The sequence below is a fragment of the Salvia miltiorrhiza genome, chromosome 1 (genome assembly GCF_028751815.1).
Source record: "Salvia miltiorrhiza cultivar Shanhuang (shh) chromosome 1, IMPLAD_Smil_shh, whole genome shotgun sequence".
In the NCBI taxonomy this organism is placed as follows: domain Eukaryota; kingdom Viridiplantae; phylum Streptophyta; class Magnoliopsida; order Lamiales; family Lamiaceae; genus Salvia; species Salvia miltiorrhiza.
The window spans coordinates 614300-626616 of NC_080387.1; the positions used below are offsets into that span (position 1 = coordinate 614300).

At 31.7% G+C, this 12317-nt stretch overlaps 1 long non-coding RNA gene across 1 annotated transcript; it reads right to left on the reverse strand.

Moving 5' to 3' along the window:
• Window positions 1–5235: 5235 nt before the first annotated feature.
• On the reverse strand, window positions 5236–6470 carry LOC131007180 (uncharacterized). The gene is made up of 2 exons (XR_009095935.1): window positions 5858–6470; window positions 5236–5459 (listed from the first exon to the last, which is right to left on the reverse strand). It is a non-coding gene; the product is annotated as an uncharacterized LOC131007180 (long non-coding RNA).
• Between the last annotated feature and the right edge of the window lie 5847 nt (window positions 6471–12317).

Consider the following 12317-nt stretch of genomic DNA (forward strand, 5'->3'; position numbering starts at 1 on the left):
TCGCGTTTAATACTTTATTGTGATACATTGTTTCTCATTCAAGTATATGTTAAATAGTTTCGCGAGCGATTTTCAATCGTATGAATAATTTCACTTTATTGTATTTATTTTTATATTATATTCACTAATTTACTTTGATTAATTAATAAATATTTATTTCATAATGAATAATTATATCGACTTCGTTACATACACTATAACAGTTCATTGTCTTATTGGCATATCGCGTTTAATACTTTACTATAATACATTGTTTCTCATTCAAGTATATGTTAAATAGTTTCGCGAGCAAAATCTCTACGTAGGATCGAGTATACTTTATTTTTGCTTTCAATTTCACTAATTTATTTCAATTAATTAATTCAACTTCATGAACGTTGAGTTTAATTATTTCGACTTCAATACTATTTTATAATACATAAACTTCAAGTATATGTTATATAGTTTTTTACTTCACTACTTTAATTCAACTTTATTTCATTGAGTATAATTATTTCGACTTCATTATTACAGTATAGTAGTTCATTTTTTTTATTATCAAATCGACATCAATACTATATTATAGTAATACATTGTTTTCAAGTATATGTTATATAGTTTTCCAAGAAAATTCCCATCGTATTCACAATTTTTTTTTCTTTCAAGATCACTAATTTATTTCAATTAATTATAAATTCATCGTATTATAATACATTGTCTTCAAGTATATGTTATTATAATACATTTAATCCAAGTATATGTTACTTATTTTTTCGATCGATGTCCCATCGTATCATTCATTTTATTTTTATTTCTAACGAATAACTAATGCGGTTGACACTATCGGACAAGGTGACAAAGTATCACTCACATATTATTGAGGTCTCAGGTTCAAATTCCCCAAGCAACTTTTTCTTGTATTTCGTTTTTTTTAATTCATCTTCGAACTATTTTTTTTAATATTGGAAAAAAAAAATATGTAAATGGAACAAATCTAGGATTATTTCCCCCAAGCCCTTTTTTCTTGTATTTCGGTTTTTTTTAAATCATCTTCGATTTTTTTTAATATACGGAAAAAAAAATTGAGGTTAAATCTAGAATTATTTTGAAGCCTATTGTTGAAATATAATACCAAGGTCCATTTAGCTTGGTTTCGAAGTCCAAATAATAATATTTGAGAAGGGCAAATTCGTTGGTTGCCATGTATTTCAAATTTGTATCTCTGTAGTTGAAATAGAAATCTTTTAAACATAAATATTTGCTTTTCACTTCTATTCTGATTCCCCTTTAGCCTCAAATATGCAATTTTATCTTTATGTATCACTGAAGTCATGTCTGAATATATCTAAGCGCTCAAATTCATCCTCATCGCGTAAATTGTGCATATATATGCTTTATAATATTAATATAAACTAATAAAATTAAAATTTGATACAAAATTTATTACTTGCAAAGTGATCCAATATTTTAATACTCCATAACCTAGGCAATTCATACAAAAATATAACATGTGTCTATATATAGACATAATATCACGTATATAGGGAGTTTCTATACTAATACAAATGAAACCAGATTTATCATATAAAAATAAGTTGTATATGAATTCAGTATGTAAATTATGAATTTATTGTGAAAAATTCTAAATAAAAAAACATAAAAAAAAAAATTCAACCTACAAGATTCAAACTCTAAACCAAAAATTTATTCAGTGGAGCTTCACCAAAGATCTTCACAATTTAATTGATGAAAATAGTTGCTATTAGGCATAATGGTCCTTAATATACCATATCTCAATACATTATTTTTGAAATATTAATAGACACGTAAATATATCCGAACTTCATTTAATACCTATAAAGATAATTCTATGGATATAAAAAAAATACTTATATTAATAAAAAAAAATGTCATAATTAGAAAGCAACAAAATTTTTGAATAAATTGAAACACGTATGATTTTCTTTATCTCTTACAACTTTTGATTAAATAAAAATAGGATTATTTAGTTTTCATTCATTTGATGATGAAATAAATATTGAAAATTAATTAAAATTACAAAAATTATAATCTGATAGCATATTTTTAGAAGAAAAAATTTATGTAAATAATTTATACATAACATTCTTTATTTCACTTTGACAACTTTATGGTTTCCTTATTGACATACATGGTGATATATAATATTATCTTCTTATAATAGTGACATTGTATCCTATTAACAAATTTTCAATGTAAAATAAATATGACTACATACTATGATTAAAATTTCGTAAGGAAACAATGGAAAAAAATAAAAAATAAATAAAAAAGATGTTTAATCGTGTCAGTATTCTCAACTTTCGAGAAAAATAAATAAAAGAATTTAAAAATAAAATAAAAATTATAGATACAAATTTTAAACTGTCATAACTTGTTCATTTTAAATTGATTTATACATTTCATGTATCAAATTAAATGTTATTCATTATCTTTTGTTTTAGATATATAATTAAATATTGCATAACAAAAATAGAAAAAAAAATGTGCAATGAAGAGAAAATATAATAAATTGAAACTATAAGTAACAAAATAATTTGATTTTTTTTCTTGACAACTTTTATTTTTTAAGTAATACATTAACAACTATTTATTAATCCTATTTTAAAAATCAATTATTCACTCTTCTATTTTTTTAAGAAAAAATTTGTGAAACAAAAGTTTTAAAATGAGAGAAATATGGTTTCTCTACAAAAAAAATAAAAATAAATAATAAGTATATAAAATCACATGCATGTGGCAGTTTTTGTTGTTGTGATAAATGTGTTAATATGGTATATGTTTAATATGGCATTAAAAAAAAATCGGCAGTTTTTTTTTAGATGAAAATTTTCGGCAGTTAGTTACATAATTAGAGTAGTGGGTGTATTTTTTTTTCTCTCAATTCCAATTATATCCTTTCAATTGAATTTATTTACATTTACTTTGCTTTTTATATATAGGGATTATAGCCAAAAAATACACGAACTTTGATAAAAATTGCAATTTTCACCTGAACTTTCAAATTAGCCAAAATATACCTGAACTTATATTTTTTGTTGTAAATTTCACCTGAACTTGCAATGATTGAACTCCGTCGAGGTGAAATTTACAACAAAAAATATAAGTTCAGGTATATTTTGGCCAATTTGAAAGTTCAGGTGAAAATTGCAACTTTTATCAAAGTTCGTGTATTTTTTGGCTATAATCCCTTATATATATAAAGATTTTGTACTAATATATATCTATTCAATTTTATTTGACGGTCAGATGGATCGGATCCAACCTGACCCGTATCAAACATTTATATTATTGATTTTGGTAAAAAATTCAAAAGTGTAGTGTGGTGCAATATTATGACAACCTTGTTTGCTTTATCCCAAAGGGAAAGGGTTTCAAAATTCATTGTATGCTTACGTTTTTTTTTTAATATATATATATATATATATATATATATATATATATATATATATATACTGCCTTAGTTTATTTTTATTATTTTTTATTTTTTTACAATGTTTTTTTATTTTATTTTGTTTGTATTTTATTTATTTTTACACTATTCCAAAGTAATTATTGACATAAAGAAAAGTAATATTTTTGAAGCATTACTTTTCATCATTTCAATAGTTACTTTTTCTTACAACACTGATTACTTGAATAATAACTTGATATTTTTTTTTCTTTATTTTATCTATTTCTACGTTATTCAAAATAATTATTATTATGATGAAAAGTAATTACGACTATAATTACTTGACCAAATAATTAAAATTTCAAGTTTTCGTGAGTAAAAATAACATTTTTTGAGAAAATAATACTAATTTTGAAATATTACATTTATTCATATGTATAATTACTTTTTATTAAGACAATAGTTACTTTTAATAAGTATAAAATATACATTTGTTGGAATTAAGGTGCGACCAATTCATATAAATAATACAAGGGAAAATCCTTATGCATTTTTCATTAGTGTCCACCAGATGTGGATCATACTTTGACAGTTAGTTGAAAACTTTATCATACATACTATTTGCTTCGGTCCTTCGCTCGAGATTCCAACAATCGCTTTGTTTCTACCAATTGAAAGTCAAAAGGTAGCTTGATGCTTAGTGCATCCTTCTGTTTGTGAGGATATCACCTTCTGGTACTTCAAGAACTAACAACAAACTAAGTCATTCTAACCATTATTGTGCTTATCGTGATGAAAACATATTTATTTGTGAGTCTAAGACACTACCAGAAAACGCGCTTCTAACGACCGAAAATTCGGTCGTTTCGGTTGTTAAACTTTTAACGACCGAATTAACGACCCTTTTTTCGAGTCGTCGTTTTCTTCGTTCCTACGGCAATCAACAACCGAAAATTTTCGGTCGTTAAATTTCAACGACCGTTTTTTAATATTAGCAACCATTTTATTCTGTCGTTGTTTTGGTTGAGGTCCAGCCGGTGGACGACGATTGAGAAAAACCAACGGCCGAAATTTTGGTCGTTAACTAACGACCGAATTAAACGGTCGTTAACTTTCCGGCGAGTTTAAGAACCTCCTATGACAGTCAAACCAGGATTGTTTACCACTCAAAGGTAATCGAAAAGAATATGTATATATATATATATATATATATATATATATATATATATATATATATAGGGGAAGGTTCATTTGAGAAAGCTATATATTGTTAGAAATGAGAAGAATTTCAGTCCATTCGATCAACATGATCTGACGGCCATATATTTTGGAATTGCAAAACTCTTGAACGGGATTAAATCTTGAGCGTTGGATGAGATGAAACAGACGCTCCAGATTCCTTCTTAATTCTAAGCCTAAGAACGTTTCTTTGCGGAGTGTGACCCTATATATATATATATATATATATATATATATATATATATATACTGCTTTAGATTATTTTTATTATTTTTTTACAATGTTTTATTTTATTTTGTTCGTATTTTATTTATTTTTACACTATTCCAAAATAATTAATGACATAATAATATTTTTGAAGCATTATTTTCCATCATTTCAATAGTTACTTTTTCTTATAATAATGATTACTTGAATAATGACTTTGTTATTTTTTCTTTATTTTATCTATTTCTACATTATTCAAAATAATTATTATTGTGATGAAAAGTAATTACGACTATTACTTGACCAAATAATTACGACTCAACCACGATCATTTACAATCCCCAGCAGTTTATAGCAGCATCAAGCAAAGCAGGTAGTTTTCTTGTATACAATTCAATCAATTCCTTGTGTATAAAAGGAACAATCAAGAGCAGCAGAAAAGACATAGCTACACATAAGCATAGTAACGATACAGTATTGTTTCCTCACCATCAAAATCTCAGTTTTACAATAAGCAATAAAGGAAAATAGGTTTATAGTAACATATAAAAATTGGATCTTGAGCAGTAGACGAACTGGAGATCCCTTGAATCATCGATTCCTGAAATGGAAAATAGTTTGAGACTTATTAGTTTGAGGAAGTAAAAATCTGAGAATTAGATGGATAAAAGGGAAAGAAGAACAGGGACGGTAGCAGCGGCAGCCGCGAGCCACCACGGCGGGGCGCAGCTGATGGCGATGACCGCCGGTGCTGCCCGCGCTACGGCGGCCCACAGTGGCTGGCAACAGAGAGATAGAGACATAGAGATAGAGGAGAGAGACAAGGGGGAGGCAGAGCAAACGAGGAAGAAAAGAGGAGTAAGGGCGGCGCCGGCGCTGCTACGCAGCCACGGCTCACGGCGGCCGCCGCGAACAGGGCAGAGAGAGAGATCGAGAGGGGCAGAGTGAGAGAGACTGAGAGGGAGGATATAGAGAGAAGAAGAGAGATAGGGGACTTACCTGAGGCAGGGAGAACGACGGAGGAGCGGAAATCCGACGAGCTGGGGCGGCGGCGACGTTATTCGCCGGGATTCTCCAGAGGAGTAAAATTGATGGGGAAGATTGAAAACCCTAGGTTGAATTGATTTTAGAATTTGGGAATTAAATGTAGGAAGGAGAGGGAAGAAAGCGGAAGGGGAGAAGATGCGTCAGCCTCGCCGCGCCGGAAGCGGCGCGAGCCGGCGACGCTCGCCGGAGAAGGGGGGGAGAGAGAGGCGGCCGAGAGAGGGAGCGAAGAGAGGGAGAGATGTCTGCGTGGGGAAGAAATAGAAAATAGAGAGAGATTAACTTGTTTTATGTTTTAAAGAAGGTTATTAATTTTAATTTATTTAAATCTGAAAATGGTTAATTGGGCTCAAACTAGTAATTGGGTTTAAGCTGGTACTTGGGCCTATTAATCTCAAAGGGATTAGTAATAATAAATTGTGTTGGGCCTTAGGAGTACATGAGATTATGGAATTAATTTGTTAAGTTGGGTCCTTAATTTATTTAATTGGATTCAATAGTATTTTAATTTGAGCTTAATAATCTTAAATAAAGGATTATTAGCTAATAATTTGTTTGATTTATTAAATGGCCCAGATATGTAGAATTATTTTAACTAATTTATGCTATTACCTTATGTACTTATGCATAAATTAGACACTAGATTATTTCGAAATCAGATTCTTTAAAGAAAAGAAAAAAGAGAATTTATGTTATTTCTATGTTAATAATCGCTTATTAAATAAGTGTGAGCGGGATGAGATTCAGTGTCCCACAATTTTATGTGTGCCACTGTGTCCCATTCTTATATTTATTATTTTAAAAATATTTTTTATAAAAATAAAATTTATTATGATACTATGAATTATATTTAATTTTTATTTTAAAAAATTAAAATTTTTAAAAAGTATATACCATGACTTTGAATTTTTTAACCTATTATTAACTAATAAAAGTGAAATTAAATGATAAAAAATAATTATATACCCTAGATTGATGGAATAAACCCTAGTTAATAATCACAAAATTAAACTAAAGCATATAAAGTTGAAATTGAAGAAAAAATATATAAGAAAATAAATAAAATTGAAAGTGGGACACAAAGTGGGACATAAGTGTGAGCAATGTTATGTTAACACCGCAGTTATAATTATCGCAGTTTAAGTTCACGTTAGTATTTATTGGTAAGTTTGCCAAATATCAACTAGTCTTCATACCATAATTTTCAATAGAACCATCACCTTAAAACCAACATAAGTATTGTCTAAATAAATTTCATATCATGTTCTCATTATTTATTAGTCAGTATTTATACTGAAGGTCAAATACAAGGGAAAAGAAGTAAAGCATTAGTTCAGAGTTACTTGTGTCGTCAGACCACGATCAGGTGGGCTTTCTAAACTCAAATGTGAAGTGCACACTATTTAATGATGTTTACATGAGTAAGGTTATATCAAAGTTATTGACTTGCCAAAACTTTTATGAGCTTGTATGATACCTATCTGGCACCAGAAGTTAATCGAATTCGGATCATGTTCTATCCAGATGTTAGACAGGATTAGTGTACACAAGGGACCGTGAGCCGATCTAGCATATCGGCCGGCCTAGGACCGTGAGCCGGTTCAGCGTATCGGCCGGTCTAGGTCCGTGAGCTGGTTTAGTGTATCAGCCGGTCTAGGACCGTGAGCCGGTTTAGCGTATCGGCCGGTCAGTGACCGTAGAAGGTGGCCACCTTCTTGGCACACAGTTATCATTGCAGATATGGTAGAGTACAAAGAAGTATGTCTGCAGACGCATGCGAAGTTTATGATAATTACAGGGAAGTTTTACAGTTTTGCATGCACAGGTTATTTAAATAAAACTCCTGTGTGATGCTTGAGATGACAAGTTCAATTTATAACTCTAAGAGCAATCTTTCAAGTTATTTCGGCATGTGACCATTGAGTACCTTTTAGGTACTCAGCCCTGCATATGTTTTCTAAATGTGCAGGTTAAGCTGTGATGCAGATGGATGTCAGCAGAGCAAAGCTTTTGATATATAAGTACTAAATTAGGCTCAGGATTTCATGTCTTCATACATGTAATCCACTTAAGCTATTCCGCTGCAACGCTTAGTGCGTTTTACTTTATTGATGTGTTGCAAAGATTTCAAACTAATAGCTTACAGAATTATGTCACTCGATACTTAGACAACTTGTCGTTATGTATTGCGAGTTGTCTGCTTTTGAGTTTTAGAAAAAAGATCCTTTATGATTTCCAAATATTTTGGTAAATTATTGTTTAAGCAGGTTAGTAATTTTTATGAGATCTATTTTCTTTTTCATTTTCTTACTTTGTTTTCAGTCACACTTTTCCCGACTTAACTATTCACTAGCTTAGGCCGGGCTGTGACATAATATAAGTATTTACCTTCATTTAATATAAAATATTTTATTTTCTAAACCCTAAACCTTGAAAACTAAACCCTAAACTCTGAACTCTAAACCCTAAAACCTTGAACACTAAATCATGAACCATAATAGGAATATTTACATTTAATTAGCATAAGATATACATTTCTTCTCACAAATGTATACTTAAGTATTTACTTTCGTTCAATATAAAGTATTATCTAAACCCTAAACCCTGTACACTAAACCTTGAACACTAAATTCTAAACCCTAATAGGAATATTAACTTTTAATAAGTATAAAATATACATTTGTTAGCACAAATGTATACTTATGTTAATATAAGTATTTACCTTCATTCAATATGAAGTATTATCTAAACCCTAAACCCTGAACACTAAACCTTGAACACTAAATCCTAAACCCTAATAGGAATATTTGCTTTTAATAAGTATAAAGTCTACATTTGTTAGCACAAATGTATAATTGTGCTAATATAAGTATTTACCTTCATTCAATATAAAGTATTATATTTTCTAAACTCTAAACCCTGAACACTAAATCCTAAAACCACCCTGAATACTAAACCCTAAAATCCTGAACGCTAAATCATGAATCCTAATAGAAATATTACATTTAATTATCATAAGGTATACATTTGTTCGCACAAATGTACACTTATTTTAATATAAGTATTTAACTTCTAAACCCTGAATACAAAAAGTAAAAGTTCTTATGAATAAAAATAAACATTAATGTGAAGAAATGTAATGTTTCAAAAACGTTACCTTTGTTCATAGTAATAATTATTTTTCTTTATATCAATCAATACTTTTTTTATTATAATAATTACTTAATCAAATAATTAAAAGTACAAGTTCTAATAAATAAAAGTAACAATTATCATAAACAAATATAATAATTTTGAAACATTTGTTAACAATAATTGTTAATTTTACTCACGAAAACTTATAGTTTTAGTTATTTGCTCAAGTAAGTATTGTCGTAAAAAAAAGTAATTATTGATATGAAGAAATGTAATATTTTAAAAGTATTACATTTTTTCATGAAAATATATAAAAAAATGCAAAATAAAAATAGTAAATAAAAAAGCTAACGAAAAATAAAGAAAATACTGAAAAGAAAAAAACCCTAAATATATAAAAAAAAATGCAAAAGAAAAACAGTAAAATAAAATAAAAAAATGCAAAAGAAAAACAGTAAAAAAATGCTAAAAAGAAAAAAAAAATACTGAAAAGAAACAAAAAGAAAATATATAAAAAATAAAGAAATAAATGTCACAGCCCAATATCCCAATGACGGGTTAACCGGGGTTATGACTTGGGGTGAACAATAAGAAACAGAAATTTAAGGGATTTGCTAAGTAACCAACATTAACAACAACAAACTAGTGATATATATATATATATATATATATATATATATATATATATATATATAATCGCTTGGGTAATTTACAAACGAGCCTACCATAACGACTAGACTTCAAATGAAAGTTAATCAAGATAAAGTAGTAATAAGTTCAAGTAGAAATGATAAATAAGTCAGAGTATTTGCAGCGGAAAAACGTGTGAGTTATGCATATGGAGATGCATACTCAAGGTTTCATTACATAACCATGAAAAGGAAAATCCGCTCAACACCGATCCATTCCATCGCCTGCTCAACCTGCACATTTAGAAATACATGCAGGGCTGAGTACAAAAGTACTCAGTGGGCACGTATGCCTAAGTACAAAAATACATGCTTCAAAACTGTAAATTGTCATGCCATCATAAACAGTACAGCAAGGGAGTTTTCGTGAAATAGGCCCAAGCTTACTAAATTCTTTTGTGATTCTTAAAGTTCGACTGATCAGTCTAAGTTCTCTTATAATCTATCATATCTGAAGCTGTGTGCCGGAGAGGTGGCCACCTCTCACGGACACTTGACCGGCCAACCCGCTCGATGACTCACGATCACTGGTGTACACTAGCCCTGGCAGGATAGCTATCAACTGCTCAGGACCCGAATTCGATTACATAACTTGGCAAAGCCACATCAGATAGATATCATACTGAAATTGAAACATTTTATGGCAAGACAATACTTGAAATAACTTCAATTCATAGATTTTGTCATGAAATAACTTGTTCAACTGTAATATGAAACTCATTTGATATATATGAAAGAAATGCCCACCTGATAAGCAAACCTTTGCTATAGCTTAGTTACTCCTGAATAGCTTTTACTCTCGCGCCTGACCTTTATTGCGAGAATATAATATAAGACTTTAACTCGATGATAATTCTCAAATGAATGAGAATGTATAAAATAACTATGCATGACTTCTTATGTATGATTCTTTATTCCGACTTATTACTCCGGGAAATTTTACTATTAATCCTAACTCTCGGATTAAATAAATTAAATAACTTAAATGAGACTCGTCGCATGAGGTCGGATAATAACTATAATGAATCCGCTTATCTAGAGTGTTCTTATCCCACTTGATAATTATAATAGATCTCGCTCTGTAATCGATTAAAAGGAAATAGCTCAATCGAATTAATCGCTTAATAATTACGTAATACGAAATCTGTAATTAAAACTATCTGAGTCCAATTAATCGATTATTAAGGACTGATCATGAATCGGGCTTATATAAATAATCCAATAATTAAAAGGCCCAAACATAAGGTAGCCAAATAATTAAATACGTAGAAGTGGGCCTTAATTAAAAGTCATGACAGCCCATCAACTAAATAATAAGCTCAAATATGTAATAACTACCAGCCCAAACTATTAAATAACTCTGGGCCCAAATGAAATAAATAAGCAGCTCGAAGGAAGAATAAAATGAAATAGCCCAAGTAAAATAGATGAGGCCCAATAGAAATAAATTAGGGGAGGCCCAAAGGAAAAATAATACAAGGCCCAAAAATTGGCCCAACTCCCATACTCCCACAAAATCGGCCTCTCTCTCATCTCCAATCACGCTCAGCACTCTCCTCTCAATTCTCCAAATCTCAATCTGCCGAGGCTTCCGCCGCCGCGACTCCGGCGCGGCCGCACCTGGCCGAGGGCGGCGCCTCTCGTCCATCTCACTCTCTCCTCTCGAAACTCCTCTTTCTCAAAAAAAAAAAATCAGAACGCCTCTCTCTCCCTTTCTCTCTCTCTCGCTCCGTCTCCAGCCGGTTCCGCCGCGAACGGCTCCGGCAAGACCGTGCCGGCCGAGCTTCTGCTGCTGTATCTCAGATTTAGGAAGGCCACCCAAAAATTTGGGACCTAATTCTCCCAAATCGGAAATCACCGCCGCCGCCCCTGAACTTTCGATGAGCCGCGGTCGTTCCTTCTCCCAAATCGGAAATCACCGCCGGTGTAGAGCCTGAGTCCGGCGCCATTCCTCACCTCTTCTCCCTTCTGGAAGCTCCGGGAACACGCACACACACACCCGAGGCAGAGGTCGAGCTCTGGTCCTCAGCCCACTCTCAATCTTGCCGCAGCCGTTGCGTTTCTCGCCGCCTCCGTCGATTCCCCGAGGTCTGACGCCACGCTGCTGCTGGATTCGGGCGAAGGGTACTCCGCCGCTGCTGAAATCCAGAATCGGCGAGAGCCATCGCCGAGGTCGGGAGTCGTCTGCCTTTCACCGCTCGACGCCGCCGACGTTGCTGTCCCCGCGAGTTGCCGCCCACTCGACGTCCTTCGGTCCGAACAAACAGGGCAGTAGCCCCGCCTTCTCTAAAAGCTGAGTTCTCGTCTCCCTCTATTTTCTATTAGTCCTTAATTCTAGTGATGTTATCCCTTAGAGAACATGTAACTTTGCTAAGTTTAACATGCTTATGGTCATTTATTAATCGAAACTAGCCATGTTTTGTAATGAATGCGAACTGGATTGAATACTTGGGATAGTGAAATACCTTGGATATGTTCAAACTGTTGGGTGGCTGCTGTGTTGCTATTGATTCTCGTGGAGACAAACTGAAATAGAATTATGTATTGTTTTTCTTAACAAATGAAGGTGGAATCATGGAAGCAGGTGGAGG